Below are 17569 nucleotides of genomic sequence, written 5' to 3'. Positions count from 1 at the left end.
TGTTCTCTTTCACTTCAATTTCAATTTAACTAATTGATTGAGGGAATGTTTCTGCTTGCCTGCCTGCCAAAGATAATTAAGCAAAACTCTAGATCAGCTATCTGGTCTTACAGCTATCACTATTTCTCTTTGATTTGCAGATTTCTGAAACACAGTGTTCACCATCCCACAAGCTCATTGTCTTTTTTTGATTCATTCACAGGGTGAGGGCATCACTGGCTAGGAAGAATTTATCACCTCAAAGACATTTAAGAGTCAACCACATTCAAAGATCATAGAATCCCTACAGTGTGGAAACAGGCACTTCGGCCCAACAAGTCCACACAGACCCTCAGAGTATCCCACCCACATCCATCACCCTATAGCCCACCTGACCTACGCATCCCTGAACACTATGGGCAATTTAATATGGCCAGTCCACCTAGCCTGCACATCTTTGGACTGTGGGAGGAAACTGGAGCACCCAGAGAAAACCGAGCAGGGAGAATGTGCAAACTCCACACAGACGGTCATCCAAGGGTGGAATTGAACCTTGGTTCCTGGCACTGTGAGTCAGTAGTGCTAACCACTGAGCTGTCATGCCACCATGTTGCTATGGGTCTGGAGTCACCTGTAGGCCAAATGGCAGTTTGCTTCCCAAAAGAACATTAGTAAAATAGATGGGATTCTTCCCAACAATCAACTTTGAATTCATAGTCATCGTTAGACTCTTACTTCCAGATATTTACTGAATTCAATTTCCATCACCTGCCTTGGCAGGATTTGAGCCCAGGTTCCCAGAATGCTATTTGGGTTTCTGGCTTAATAACTCCAACGATAATGCCACTCGGCCATTGCCTCCCATTACCTTGTGCCACAAACATTAGTTGATTAGTCCTCTACCCTTGTTCTCGCAGCCTAAAATTCAACCAATTTGAAATCTGTTAACTGATAAAATTTTTCACCTGAAGCGTTCTCATAATTTGTGTGTAGGCAATTTGTGACAATGTTTGATCCATAACAGTAAGAAACATTGTAATTCCTTTAAATGTCTAGGAAGTCTATGATTGTTTTTCAGAATGTTTGAAAAGAGTTTAAAACAAATGCAAAGGAAGCAGTTGCAATTTTCTGAGGTGATAAGAAATGCTGGCCCATGTGACCTGGTGACTCTAGACTTGAAATAACTAACAGCTGAAGTGAGTTCAGATCAAGAACCATGCAGCTAGCAAAACAATGGAGAGCCACAAACAGAGAAGCTGGAAAATAAAGACTATCCGTGCACAGATGTAGACACAAAAAGAAAGCAGGCAAAGGAGAAAAGTGACACCAAAGTCTGATCATTTATGTTTGACAGGAGACTGGAGCCCTAGGTGGTACTACGTATGTTGCTGGAAAAGGTCCACAACCTGGAAAGATTCGTGAATAACCTTTTAATTCCTGTTTAATTTGTATTGGCTCTGATTCAAGTAGTATTGGGGGTTAATTCTACTTTAGAGAAAACTGAGCATATATGAAAGGAGCAATGCTATGGCGACATCAGATCACATGGAACATGAACCTGGGTATGTAGGGCTCCCGATAAGATGTATTCACTTCACTCCTCTGTGTACATTCAAAACCATAGTTCCCATCCTCAGAGTATTTTGTTAACGTTTCACCTGTTCCCCTTTTTGACATAAATCAAAAGAAATACTTCATTCTAAATAGAGAAAGTGAAAGATATATATTGCCCAAGAAATAATAAATAAGTCATGTGATTCTTTGAAGTTGTGTCATAAGACCTTCTATATCCAACTGAGAGATCTGATACAACCTTAGTTTCCTGTCTCATCCAAAAGATGGCACATATGACAGTTTTACATTCCCAGCCTAAGGTCCATAAGGTCGCATAATTGCAAAGTGCTGTCAAAGGAGAGTTGCTGCACTGTATCTTGTACATGGTACGTATGCTGCCACTGTGTGTTACCTGGAAAAGAAAGTAATTCAAAAGTCATTTTGTCAAGAAAGCATGGGTACAGCTTGGAAACCAGGCAGTAACCAGAAATAAAAGCTGAACAGTAGCAATGAAGGGAATATTTCTGAACAGCAAAAGACTTCCAGAGGGAAAAAAAGCACACTGAAAGCCTCATAAAGCCACTTACAGCTGGCAATAACAGAAAAAAAAACTTTTTTTAAAAATCAGTGACAGCACTAAAAGCCTACTAGCAAATGAGGGGACAATCTAAATTGACTACCTCTGAAAAGAGGTCAATAACTGAACACTCAAAACACACTTGATTCATTGAGGAAGCAACAAGATTTTTGTGTACAGCTGAGGAGCACAGTTAAAACTGAAAAGTGAGCTAACAAATTTCTGACAAAATTAATAAGAAATTCAGGAAATTCTTTACATATAGGCTTAAAGTAAATTTATTAATAAAAAGGAGCAAAAAGATTAGAAATACAATTTATTATTTCAATTTGAAGTTAAAGGCCCAATGAGTGCAGTTACTGATATCTTTAATCGTTTGATGGCTTGAGCAACAAAAGCTGTTTTATTGAATTTATTCATTAACATACATAAAATTGCAAAAAGAGAGTGAAACTGTCACAATGTGGTATTAAATTGATGCAAAAAAATCTGAAATGCAGCAAAAATTGGGATGGCTACCTTTATGGTCGCTATCTGGCACGGTGAAGAAACCTTTGAATCTTATTGAATAAACCCATTTCAAGAAAGTTCCAAAATGGCTGTGAATAGAAAAAGGAATAACATCAATTCATCTTTATGAAAAAGTTTCGATGGTGAAGGAATAAGAGCATCCAGTCCCTATACACCTGCATTCCCCATGCGGAGGGCCATTAGGAATCTTACTGTCCCACAGGCCAAACCAGTCCCACTCCAATGACAGCCTTATCTGCTTAGCCGAACACAAACTGACCCTCGACCAGTTTCTCTTTCAATTCCTTCCACTTCCTATAGACAAAAGGGGGTGGCCATGGGTACCTGCATGGGCCCAAGCTATGCCTGCCTCTTTGTAGGTTATGTGGAACAATCCCTCTTCCGTAGCTGCACTGGCCCTATCCCCCATCTCTTCCTCCATTACATTGATGGCTGTATCTGTGCCACCTCATGCTCCAATGAGGAGCTCGAACAGTTCATCCACTTCACCAACATCTTCTACTCCAACCTTAAGTTCACCTGGACCATCTCTGACACCTTTCTCCCCTTCCTGGGCCTCTCTGCTTCCATCTCTGTCAACCACATGGAAACCGATATCCAATTCAAGCCTATCGAATCCCACAGCTACCTAGAATATACCTCCTCCCACCCACCTTTTTGCAAAAATGCCATCCCCTATTTCCAATTCTTTCGTCTCTGCTGCAGCTGCTCCTAGGATGAGGCATTCCACTCCGGAACATCTCAGATGTCCTTGTTTTTCAAGGACCACAACATCCCACCCTCAGTAGCCGAGAATGCCCTCGATTGTGTCTCCCGCAACTCATCCCTCACACCTCCTCCCTGCAATGACAACCAAAACAGAATCCTCCTCGTCCTCACGTACCACCCCACCAACCTCCAAATCCAACGCATCATCCTCCGACATTTCCGCCATCTGCAATCCGACCCTGCCACCAAAGAAATTTTTCCCTCCCCACCCTTGTCTGCCTTTAGTAGAGACACTCTCTCCATGACTCCTTTGTCCACTCCACACTCCCCTCCAGCCCCACCATCCCTGGCACTTTTCCTTGCAACCGCAGGAAGTGCTACACCTGCCCCAACACCTCCCCCCTCAAGCCCATCCCAGGCCCGAAGACGACCTTCCACATCAAGCAGATGTTCACCTGCGTATCTGCTAATGTGGTATACTGTATCTGCTATTCCAGATGTGGCCTCCTCGACATCAGGGAAACCAGGCGGAGGCTTGGAGAACGTTCTACGGAACACCGACGCTCGATTCACAACAAACAACTGCGCCTCCCAGTCATGAACCATTTCAACTCCCCCTCCCATTTCTGAGATGACATGTCCATCCTGGGCCTCCTGCAGTGCCATAATGATGCCACCTGAAGGTTGCAGGAACAACAACTCATATTTTGCTCAGAAAAACTACAGGCCAATGGTATCAACGTGGACGTCACAAGCTTCAAAACCTTCCCTCCCCAACCGCATCCCAAAACCAGCACAGCTTGTCCCTGCATCCTTAATCCATTCTTCCTTCCACCTAACCCGTCCTCCTATCTGAAGCGCCACCCGCATCTCTTACCTACGAGCCTCATTCTGCCCCCTTGACATATCTGTCCTCCCTGGACTGACCTACACCCTCCCTAACTCCCCACCTACACTCACCTTTACTGGCTCCACCCCTGCCTCTTTGACCTGTCTGTCTCCTCTCCATCTATCTTCACTTTTAACAATCTGCTATCCCTCTCCCCGCTCCCTATTTATTTCAGATCCCCCTTTCCCTCCCTCATTCTGAAGAAGGGTCCATGCCCGAAAAGTCATCTTTCCTGCTCCTCTGATGCTGCTTGGCCTGCTGTGTTCATCCACTTCTACACCTTGTTATCTCAGGTTACCCAGCATCTGCAGTTCCTGCTATCTCTGCTGGAGAATTTAACAGGTTTGGAAGCACCAGTGGGAGAGAGACAAAAAGAGTTAATGTTTTAAATCCAGTATGATTCTTCTTTAGAACTACTGTTGGCACATTGTTAGCGCAGCAGGTTTTGTTGATTTATTACAAGGCTTGATTTGCACAAAACAAAAGGAAGACTGAGCTTTACATTATGAACAGCATTTAAACTGCAAAAAGTTCACTGGCTTTCAGTTTTAGTACCATTACAATAAGTTGTACAATAACAAGGGTCAACAACAACTATAATAAATTAAAATAAAAGCAACAAAGCGTGTATAGAAGAAGTAGATCAAATTCCTAACAATATTCCTCCAAATCAGAAAGAACTAATCAACAATTTCAAATGTTTATCAGCAATTGGCTAATGCAACAATATTCATTGGTACTCATTTTTCCACCAGAGAAACTCAAAATATCAAGCCCGTTTTCAAATTGACAAATGGAGAAAGCATAATTCCTAAAATTTCAAACTGTTCCATAATTGGACATTAAATCACTTTTTGATTACAAAAGAACATCAGATCATGTGCTACATCAATAACAGATCAATGACAAGTTGCTTTTGATAACCCCCAAAGAACCTTTGATCACTATTTCACTTCAAAGGCAAATAAGATACTGATGGGATCACACTTCAATAGCAGACATCAACATCCAGGAAAGTCTGTAGACAGTTCATTAGTCATTAATGAAACTATCTGAAGCATGTAAATATAGAAATTTATAACAAGCTCCGGTTTGCAAACAGAATTGTCATTTTATCAATTTATCAATCACTGAATTTCTTCAATCAGATCAGAATCTTACTCTCGAACAACCAGCCCAAATAGGAGTGATTTTGGAGTCAAGAAAACTGTTGAAAGTGCATTATGTAGCAAAAGCTCAACTTAATACCGAAGATTCCAGACAGTGTATTGACTACTCAAAGCGCAATAAACCAAGAGGCATATTTCTCATCTGAACAATATACTGCATGTGTCAATATTAATGCAAATTCCTAGCCAGTCTAGTGCTATTAGTACTTTGTCTCAGGTATGGTTCCAAAACTCCACATTAGTGAAGGCAAAATTATTTAGCCTTCCACTGACAATGTACTTATTGTAGCTAAAGAGGTCACTTCAAGAAGATATGTGATACATTAAACAAAATACCAAGTAACAAATCTAATCATTCTTAACACAGCATGTTCTGTTCATACCTTGAAACAGATCTTGAAGAATGGGTCAATACTGAAAGAGAACGAGTTTTTCCACACAAAAAAGAATAATATTTGGATACTTTGCTCAGTTTCTTCCAAAGGTAACTCACAATGATATTCAGCGGTAATAATGAATCTGCTGATGTATAAATGCCTCATAATTCTCATATATTCCTACAGTTACATCCCTGCAAGTTTCTTTAGCCAAATGCATTGAATCTCTGATCTAATGATCACCAAAATCACCAAATTTAACTCAATTGTTCTATACTGGGTCAAAGACTTTATGGATTTACTTATTGAACAAATAAATCAAGTGAAGAAGATTATTTAAAATTACAGAGACCTTGATCAATAGAGTCAATGAGCTGAGGAATGGAAGACAGAGTTTAATTTGGATAAATGCGAGGTATTGCTTTTTGGTAAAATAAATAAGGGTAGGATTCATACAATTAATAGTAGTGCCTTGGATAGTATTGTAGAACAGAGAGACTGAGGGATTCAGGTACATATATCATTGAAATTTGCATCATACGTAGACACAATGGTTAGAAAGGCATTTTCTTGCCTCCATTGCTCTGACCTTTGAGCATAGGAGCTGGGACATCAAGTGGACATTGCACAGGATGTGGGTGAGGCCTCTTTAAATCTTTCCCCTCTCATCTTAAAAATATGCCGCTAGGTTCGATCTCCTCTACCCTTGCAAAAAGATCTTTGCTATTTGCCTTACCTATGCCCCTCATGATTTTATAAACCCCTACAATGTCACTCCCTCAACCTTCTATTCTGCAGTGAAAAAAGCCCCAGCCTATCCAGTCTTGCCCTATGACCCAAGCCCTCCAATCATAGAAACATCCTGGTAATCTTTTCTGCACCCTCTCCAGTTTAATAATATTCTTCCTAAAGGAGGGCAACAAGAACTATACACAGTATTCCAAAGTAGCCTCACTAATGTCTTGTACGATCACAATGTGACTTCCTAACTCTTATACTCAAAGGAAATCAGACCATGTTGCTGCCTTCATGAGTAAAAACATGTTTTCTTGGAATTCAGAAATATAGTCTTAATTCTGGTCTCCACAGTGATCATAAAAGAATTACTAGGACTTTTCCAAACCCCAGATTACATTCTCAGTCAAAAAAAGCATTACTTATCAGCACATGACTGACGTCACTCTACAATTGCACACAATCAGTACGATGATGATCGCTTTACAGATGCAGGCTACTGAAAAGCTCAAAGTGATGGAGAGTCCATTTAGCTGGATATTGCATCAACATAAGCCATGGCAAAATGAGATTCACCCAAAACATGTGGTCTCTGTTAACTGGCACCAAGCCAGCCCATATAAATTCAGTAAGGTTCTATCAATTCTGAAATAATTCTGTCTCCTTTAACTGCTGTATAACCAGAATAAATAAGAACATTGTAGACACAATGGATTTTTATTGCTAGATTAATAAATAAAACTATTTAATTTTAATCAGATTAAACAGCAATACTTCAGCTAGCCTTTTAATATGTAGGTTTTGTTTTAAAGCCAAAAAGCATGCAATGAAAGCTTGCAGCTGATGAGAATCACAAGTATGCAGTTTGTTCACTGCCACCTAAAACTCTGGCATCACTTTGAACGTCTTACTTAAAGATTATTTCCATTCGGTTAAAATGATGCAATCAAGGACATCAATGTGTTCAGGCTGATTTTTCAATGAGAGTGACACCAAATAGATCACAGCTTCAAAGTGCAACTTATGTTCCAAAGAAAAATTAAAATAATTTCAAGCGGTTGAGTTTAAAAAAATCTACCCAATACTTTAATAAGATGGAAATCATAAAATAGTACAATACGGCTGAACCTCAATAGGCTTGGCAGCATCTGTGGAGAGAGAGCAGAGCAAACTTTTCTGATCCAGAAACCCACCATCTGAACTCAATACTCTCTCACAGCTAAGTTTTTGCTGCAATTTCTGATTTTGTTTCTACTTTGTCAATTCAGTATCTTAAATCCCTCAATTGGATTTCCTGTCGATCCTGTAAACTCCAGGCAGCGTAAGCCTAAAATACTTAATCTCTCTTCATAAGGCAAACCCTTCATCTCTGGAATACACCTCACAAACCTTCCATGAAAGACTTCCAATGCATCTGTATCCCTCCCCAAGTAAGGTAATGAAAATTATACATAATACTTCAGATGCGGTTTCATTAATGCCTTCTACAGTTGCAGCAAAATGTCCCTACTTTAATGTTTTATTCTTTTAGCAATAAATGTCAAAATTCCATTTTCCTTCCTTATTACCTTCTGTATCTGCATACAGGCTTTCTGCAAGTTATGTACAAAGACACCCAGATCTTCTGGCATCTAAGCACTTTTATGTTTCACTCCGTATATATAGTAAGTTGTTTTTCCATTCCTCCAACCAAAATGGATAACCCCACACTTATCCACATTAAATTTCATCTACCACATTTTGGCACATTCACCTTACCTCGGTATACCCAGTGGTAAATTTCATATTTCTTCATTGTAACCTACTTTCCCAGCTATTTTAGTGTGCTCTGCAAATTGGGCTACAGTACATTTTATTCCAGCATTCAAGTCATTAATATAGATTGTAAATAGTTGCGGCTTCAGGATCGAAGCACTCCAATTGTTACGTCTTACCAACCAGAAAAAGACCAATTTTCCAAGCTCTCTGCTTTCTAATGGTTAGCCAATCCTCTGTGCAAACTAATAAATTATTTAGCAGTATCTGCAGGACACGAGTGAGAAACAAAGCATCACAGCCAGTGGTTTGAAGTGATACACAATGAATTACACTTTCAGTGAGGTTACTATAAGAGCTGTAGTGGAATGAAGAGTAGTACCTACTTCATCAGTGGGACATAGGTGTTGTGGCATCCCCACAGGACTTGTCTGACTTTTCAACTGCAAGTTTCAACAATCTCTCTTTACATGCAGTGAGGAGCCTAACGTCCAGCATTCCTTCACCTGTACAGAGTCCTTTTATGAGCTGTCTTATCCTGTAATGAACAAAAGGGACACATCAAGTGGGATGGCTATAGCTGAAATGGCTGTAAGTACTGATGCAAGTAACTGAAGGATGGTGAGGAGACATAATTGAGTAGGCAGAGCAGAGGTAATACAGGGTGAGTAATTTGGGTAGGGTGAGAATGAGGGAAGATGTTGCAGCCAATCATGACAGAGGTAGATCATGGGCTTTGGTAGGAGGTGGATGCAGTAGCAGAGACAGAGTGAAGGTGAAGTGGCAGAGAGAAGAGAGTTGCATTTACTCTGATGCAACAGAATGTTGTTAACTTTGTTACAGTACTGCTGGCCATTCATCCACACCATGGTCACAGCACTGACCCAGGTAGCAACCTTGGAGAAAGCTACTCAGGTTTTCCATGAAGAGGACATCTCTCCCTTGCACCACCCCTCAGGGAAATGTGGTGTCATCTTCATCTTCCCTGAAATCTTCAGCTTCTGTCCATCAATGAGCAGAGCAGCTTCAGAATGTGGGGACTTCTCTGGGTGCACAGCAGACTTTTAAAGATGGTGCAGCTACAAGAGATGCTAGTCTTTAACCTTGTTTCTGGTGAATGATGAAAATTTCTGGAAGCAACCAATGCGAAGGTGGCGCCAGAATTAGACATGACAGATTCCAGATGGGCAGAGTGGGTATAATGAGATGACTTTCATCACAATGTGATGAGAAAACTCACGAGAACATAGAACATTATAGCGCAGTACAGGCCCTTCGGCCCTCGATGTTGTGCCAACCTGTGAAACCAAACTGAAGTCCATCTAACCTACACTATTCCGTTATTATCCATATGGTTATCCAATGACCATTTAAATGCCCTTAAACTAGGCCTCTTGTTGGAAATCCCTCCAAGAAACTCAATGCAACTTGGGCTTAGCTGAAAAAAATCATGAAGTTCAGCCCCAAGTCTTTGCCCCTGCATTATAACTGAAAGAATGGCTTGCAAGTAAGAGTCATTCTGCCACTCATTCTAACAGCAGGCAGGTTCTATTCATCCAGAAGACAAATACATGGGAGGATATGGCTTCAAAGTCATATACAAGGAGCTGCACTCCAAAAACATTGTTGAAATATCATAAAACTTTCAATGTACTCAGGAGAGCTGTCAAGGTAAGAGGTTTATTTCTTAAGTCAATTACTATCACCACAAACCTATATGACCTGCAGTCCCACTGTCCACAGCAATCCACTTCTATGCTTCCTTTTACTCTCCTCTAATCAATGTATTCATCATTACTCACTCTCCAACTACAAAAAATAGGCTGTAATTATCACCCAGACCAAAGCATTGATTAATCTTAAAAAACACATATGAATTTCCCATGCATGATTCTATTTCAATCTCTCCAAGTCCCTTTATCTAGTGTTAAGTTGAAGCTTCAATGCTCAAATAATGCTAAACAGTGTTATTTTGATAATTATTGAGATACACTCGAACTTTATTTCTTGCATATTGTTAAACATGCACAGTGTGAATTGGTTTTTTCTATCATGTTAGGTGAAAACTATCACTCACCACTTAATAAGATTCATTCAGTCTTTACAGGTTCCAGGGACAGGTTTGCACTTAAAATGTGTAAAATATATTTAAAACTACCTGTGCTCATGTACACATACAGCACGTTACTCAGACAATAAAATGTGAGGCTGGATGAACACAGCAGGCCAAGCAGCATCTCAGGAGCACAAAAGCTGACGTTTCGGGCCTGGACCCTTCATCAGAGCTCCTGATGTGCTCCTGAGATGCTGCTGGGCCTGCTGTGTTCATCCAGCCTCACATTTTATTGTCTTGGAATCTCCAGCATCTGCAGTTCCCATTATCTCCAGCACGTTACTCAGTTTAGTTATGTGTGAATTATTGAAGTGCATATTGTGTATATATTGTAGCATGCTTTTCATTTCCTGGCGCTGTTGCTGTTTCCATGATTATACACCATGCTGGAACCAATTTGCACTTTGTGTCTCTGTAACTGGTGGCCTTGAACGCTGTATGGGACCACCAGCTGATGGCTGTTCTGCATTTTTGACAGTAGCTTTCGCAGAAATGTCACTCAAAGTAATTGTCAGCCCACTGATAATCAAGGGGATGAACAGATCAACAGCACAAGTCGATTTCAGTTTTCTATGAATGTCGGGAAATGCAAATTGTATCATCTCATCTCATTTATGCTGTTAACAACTTGATAATAATGACTTGATATGGAAACTGCTTTGTCAAGTAATTTATATATTGCTTGGCAAAGGAAATTCTGAACGTCATATTTTTGGGACCAAATGGAATAGTCCTCTGTGAATTTCTACGATCCTATAAATACTGATTACAATTATGCATTTTTGGGAGGAAATTTTACTAGTAGAAAAAGAGATTAATTTCAAATTTATTTTCACTAGGATTGCCACAAAATGTTATCTTCTCCTGTTCATTTCATTGTTGCTGAATTTCTAACTATGGATCTTACAGCGGTACATTGAGAGATGTGGATAGATGACAGAACCGACCCATTGTGAGCTTTGGTCCTATCAGTTCAGAGATGGGAGGCCTTGTAACACAAGGAGTAGAATCCTTGCCTCCAAACCAGAAGCTCTGAGTTTGAGTCCCAAGTGAGCGTTTGATGACCATAGAATGTGCTTTCATAACACATCCAGACAAGCAGGTTATCCACCCGACAAATCCTTATAAAGCAGGCATCAAGGCAGCTATCTAAGCAGATGTTTCATAATGTAAAGCAAAGAATTATTCCAGCTAAAAGGAAGATGTAAATGAGAAGAATGATACATCAGTGGGTAATATAGGCAGTCAAGAAGAGTATCCAGTCAAAAACTAGGACATACAAAGCAAAAAGAAACTAGTGGCAAGCCAGAGGAATGGGAATATATTAGGAATGAGCTGCAAATCACTAAAAAGCTAATGAAAGGGGAGAAAAATGATGATGAAAGTAAGTTGGCAGGAAGACTGAAAAAAAAAACAAACTGCAAAAGCATTTAGAGTATAAAAAGAGAGTATCAAAGATAAGTATGTGACTTTTGGTGGATGTAACTGGGGAACTGATGATGTGGAACAGGAAAATGGCAGATAATTTAAACCTATATTTTTCATTGTTCTTCACAGTGGAGGACACTATAAACATCCCAAAGATATCAGATAGGCAAAGCACTGTTGGGAGGAAAGTTCAGACTCTACCGTGGTGAACAAAGTACTTGACAGGCGAATAAGACAAAGATAAATAAGTTACTAAGACATGATGGACTGCATCCAAGGGTTATAACAGAAGTGGCTACAAAGATATGGAACATTGTTTGAAATATTCCAGAACTCACTGGATTCTAGGAGAATCCCAGCAGACTGCCAATGTGACATTCCTGTCATCCATTTGAGAAAAATTAAGTAAATGTTGTTGGAAAACTGCTAGCCCATTATTAAGGAAGAAACAACAGATCATTTAAAAAGGCTGGCATAATCAAACAGAGTCAACATGATTTAGGAAGGGGAAATCATCTTTTACCAATTAACTACAATTCTTTAAGGATACAATAAGCAAGTTTAATAAAGAGGAACTGTTAGATACGCTCAGTAAGGTGCTACTTAAAAGATTATTGCCCAATCTGGGAGCTCATAGTACAGAGACAATGTACTAACATGGAATGGGGCTTAGTTAACACCCGGAAGACAATTTATTCCAATTATAATTAATTCCAATTCAGGCTCTGAAGTCATACTGCACACAAAATGTTAATTCTGTTTTATTTTTCTCCACAGTTGCTGCCAGACCTTCAGAGTTAGTAGGAACTGCAGCTGCTGGAGAATCTGAGGTAACAAGGTGTTTGGCTGGATAACCACAGCAGGTCAAGCAACATCAGACAAGCAGGAAGGCTGACGTTTCGGGCCTGGACGGGCCTTTTCTGAAGATGGGGTTAGGCCCAAAATGTCAGCTTTCCTGCTCCTCTGAGGTTGCTAAACCTTCAGAGCTCTCTGTTTGTTGGAATTATTGAGTCGTTTTCAGATTTAAAACATGAAACTAATGGAGACCGTTTCACGAGATCATTACAAGCAGTTCAATTATTTACAGTCTATATTAATGACTTGGAGAAGGAGACAAAATGTAAAGTATTCAAATATGTTGATGATATAAAAGCAGGCAAGAGGGCATGTTGTGATGAGGGCATAAGGCATCTCTTCAAGTCAATATACATAGGTTGAGTGAGTGGGCAAAAACTTGGCAGATGGAGTTCAATGTCGGAAATTGTGAGATCATGTATTTTGGAAAGAAGTATCAAAAGGCAGACTATTAAGTAACTGGAGAGGAACTTTAAAATCTGGCACAGAGGGACTTAGATGTTCTTGTGTATGACACACAAAATGTTAGCATGCGGATAGAACAAGTAATTAAGAAGGTAATTGAATTTTTGCTTTTAGTTTAGAAAGTTATGTTTGAAAATAAGGAAGTCTTTTTAAACTTGTACAGGGCGTACCTGAGAGCACTCTTCCTTAGTGTATAAGTGATAATGGGAACTGCAGATGCTGTAGAACTCAAGGTAACAAAGTGTGGAGCTGGATGAACACAGTAGGCCAAGCAGCATCTCAGGAGCACAAAAGCTGACGTTTCGGGCCTAGACCCTTCATCAGAGAGGGAGATGGGAAGAGGGAACTGGAATAAATAGGGAGAGAGGGGAGGCGGACTGAAGATGGAGAGAAAGGAAGATAGGTGGAGAGGAGAGAATAAGTGGGGAGGTAGGGAGGGGATAGGTCAGTCCAGGGGAGATGGACAGGTCAAGGAGGCGGGATGAGGTGGTGGGTAGAAAATGGAGGTGCGGCTTGAGGTGGGAGGAAGGGATGGGTGAGATGAAGAACAGGTTAGGGAGGGAGAGACAGGCTGGGCTGGTTTTGGGATGCAGTGGGGGGAGGGGAAGAACTGGGCTGGTTTTGGGATGCAGTCGGGGAAGGGGAAATTTTGAAGCTTGTGAAGTCCACATTGATACCATTGGGCTGCAGGGTTCCCAAGCGGAATATGAGTTGCTGTTTCTGCAACCTTCGGGTGGCATCATTGTGGTACTGCAGGAGGCCCATGATGGTCATGTCGTCTGAGGAATGGGAGGGGGAGTTAAAATGGTTCGCGACTGGGAGGTGCAGTTGTTTGTTGCGAACCAAGCGGAGGTGTTCTGCAAAGCGGTCACCAAGCCTCTGCTTGGTTTCCCCAATGTAGAGGAAGCCACACCGGGTACAATGGATACAATATACCACATTGGCAGATGTGCAGGTGAACATCTGCTTGACATGGAAAATCATCTTGGGGCCTGGGATAGGGGTGAGGGAGGAGGTGTGGGGACAAGTGTAGCACTTCCTGCGGTTGCAGGGGAAGGTGCCGGGTGTGGTGGGGTTGGAAGGGAGTGTGGAGCGGACAAGGGAGTCGCGGATAATTTTGGTCCTGTACTTTAAAAAGGATACAGTGGTATTGGAGGCACTTCAAAACTGTTCACTAGGATGATTTCTGGGATGTAGGTGTTTCCATATCAAGAATAGCTAAACAGATTAGGCCTTAAAGAATGAGGGACAATCTTATTGAAATATATAAGATTCTGTGGGGCTACTTCCTGAGAAGATGTTTCCACTGCTGGGGAAGTCTCAAACCAGGAACACAGTTACAGCATATTGCACCACTCATTAAAACTGAGAAGTGAAGGAATTTCTTCTGTCAGAGAGTAGCCAATGTCTGAAATTTGCTGCCCCAAAGAATTGTGCAGGTTAGATAATTGATAGTATTTAAAGAGGAGGCCATTAGATTTTTGAAATATTACGGCTTTGAAGGTCATGTTGAACTGGCATGAATGCAGAACTCAAGCCCGGAGCAGATCAACCATGATCTAATAAAATGGCAAGGTAAGTTGGATGGCCTATTCCTGCTCTTATTTCTCATGTTCTTTTTTACGATCATAAGAGCTGCTGAGTTAACTATGCTTGAGGCAGAGTGGTGCTGCTCAAGCCGTAGCCTTTGTCAACGGGCTAACAAATTGTTCCAAGAAAATTTAGCTCAGGAAACAGACATAAGCATATGTTCTATCTTCCATTATGAGATGTGATAAACTTTTCAGTCTGATATCAGAATGACCATTTGCTGTGGTAAAGCGTCTGATAGAATTATATGAAGGAAATAAAGTACAGATATGAGTCTGGAAATTATTATATCAGCAAATTATACATTAGTACATTCATATCAGAATCTTTAGTCCATTACTTTAATGGACGCTTTATTTAATACTTTTACAGTAATATCACATAATGTAGTTTCCAGATTATAACACAGTAAATCTTAGTGATATATATTTATAAAATGATTATATTTCCAAGACCTTTTCCAATACACCAAATCCAACAGTAATAAGCAATATTTATCAGGAAAAAGCAACTGCAACAGCAACATTTTTTGAGTGTCTGCTCATTGCAGATATATTAGATCCCTGTATCATCTGCAATCAAGCCTCATTGAAATAAATGATATTAATGTTCTCTTATGTTCATTTCCTTTTAATTTGGATGCATACAGCACATACTTTCTTGTTATAACAAGAGAAAAATGAGGGCCAAATCAATTGTCAGGATCGATGATCTTGCCATCAGTCCTTACGTACCAAATGTTTCTCTTAATAATCAGTGAAGTGACTGATTGGATGCAACAAATAATATGGACATAGTTGAATGACTTTTCAACCTCTGCCCAATTCAGGTTGGATATCTTCCGCATATAACTAAAGCTAATGATATAGGTTGCCTCCAAACCATAAACCCCAACAGGCCCATTCTGCCCACCCATTCCTTGATGATTTGCAAATTCAAGCCTTTTTGCTACAAATAGTATGCTCACCATTACCAAAGAAATGTACAATGTCTCTGTGATGTGAAGGCAGCTTATACACTCAAAGGAGAAGTAGGTGTCTTTCATTAATGATGCCTTTTGTCATGAAAAAAAAATGCTTCTCTGATGGTTTTTGGAGGCACTAGCAGTTGAAGTAACCCCTGAGGATGGATCTTTTGTTTCTGACAAACAGAAACCAGGGTACCCTCCAAACAGTCATAGTGTCAATATATGCAAAAGTTTTACGCTAAGGACCAGCAGTAATCACAGAAGAAATTCAATGTCCTAACCAGACCTGATATATTAACACGCCCATTCACAGCATTCGTGTCCACTGCACAGCTCTTCAATCAAATTTCAAGCTTACATTCCCATATTTTCATTGGGAAACTGGCAAGCTACAAATGAAAATAATGCTGCCCTTTCAACAGTAGCACCCTCAAACTCCTCACTGCCTTTGAATTGTACTGACCCTCTGAAATCCAGTGTGGGAAGAGCAGAAATTTCCTGCAAATAACTAGTAGGAAGATCAAAGACATTCAGTTTGGTCTGCACGACATACTACCTCTACTTCTGAACAATTGACCCTATCCTCTTACCTGACAATTGTCAAATGCAAGTTAAACAAATTCTTAGCAGTTTGGCATCTAATTCTACTATTCTTCCAAGGTATCTGGACATTACTGGCAAGGAGACCATCCATTGCTCATCCCTAATTGCCCATGAGACAGCGCTGAGGAACTACTTTCTTGACCTGGAGAGACCACTTGGGTAAATGTAGAGCACCGTCCTGTGAGAATGGAAGTTCTGGGATTTCAACCCTAATAATAATGAAAGAACAACAAAATGATTTCAAGTCCGGATGGTGTGAGGCTTGGACCAGAACTTGCAAGTGGTAATATTCCCATGCAACTCCAGCCCTCACTTACATCAGTGTGGATGCAATATTAATTGTATTATTGGGATTAAATAGATACAGTGGGAAGGCACTGAATGTTTAACAAAAGTGAATACGTGTAAAAAGAGATTCATGGATGCTGTGTGTTGATTAGAGAGGTGGATGGTATTTGTAATGTTGCATTTCACACATAAATCTAGCTCTTCAATCAATTTTCATTTTTCTACCAATGGCAGCTATACTTTCAGCTGTCTCTTCTCCAAGCCTTGGAATTCCTTCTCTAACTTGCGACTACACTCTACCCTTTAAGAGCCCTCTCTAAACCAACAATTTTGTCCAGGCTTTTGGCCACCTGACTTAATATGTTACTACTTGGGTAGCACCCTAAGCCCAAACATCTTCCACTGTATCATTCCCTTCATCTTAAGGGAATAAGAGATGATGATCAATGTAGTATTCACGCCCACTTATGTAATGAACAAGAAACAAGAGCAGGCCACTCAGCCCTTCAAACCCAAGCCCTCCATTCAATACGATGATGAAATAAATAATGCCTGCATATTGCAAGAACTTGTCAACATTAGGCTGATAATTAACAATTGAACAAAACAAGAACTATGGATGCTGGAAATCTGAAACAAAACCAGAAATTCCTGGAAAAACTCAGCAGATCTGGCAGCATCTGTGGAGAGAAAGAAGAGTCAATGATTTTGGTCCATGACTCTTCATCAGAACTAATAGTAGCTAGAAAGAGGTGATATATATGCAGGGGATGGGAGGGTGAAGGAATGAGATGATAGGTGGCAACAGAGACCCGAGGGAAAGAAACACAGTTAAGCAAACAGGGAGGTGGATAATGGTTTGCCAGGGAAGGAGAAAAGCTGCTACTGGGGACCATAAGTAAGTGTTGGCTGCGCTGAAAGTAGCCCATGTGATGACAAGGCCTGAGGTGTGTGTGTGTGGGTAAAGGATACTGATGTTGGCACCA

Source organism: Stegostoma tigrinum, chromosome 3 (assembly GCF_030684315.1).
Source record: "Stegostoma tigrinum isolate sSteTig4 chromosome 3, sSteTig4.hap1, whole genome shotgun sequence".
In the NCBI taxonomy this organism is placed as follows: Eukaryota; Metazoa; Chordata; class Chondrichthyes; order Orectolobiformes; family Stegostomatidae; genus Stegostoma; species Stegostoma tigrinum.
Note: the sequence above shows the minus strand (reverse complement) of the source record.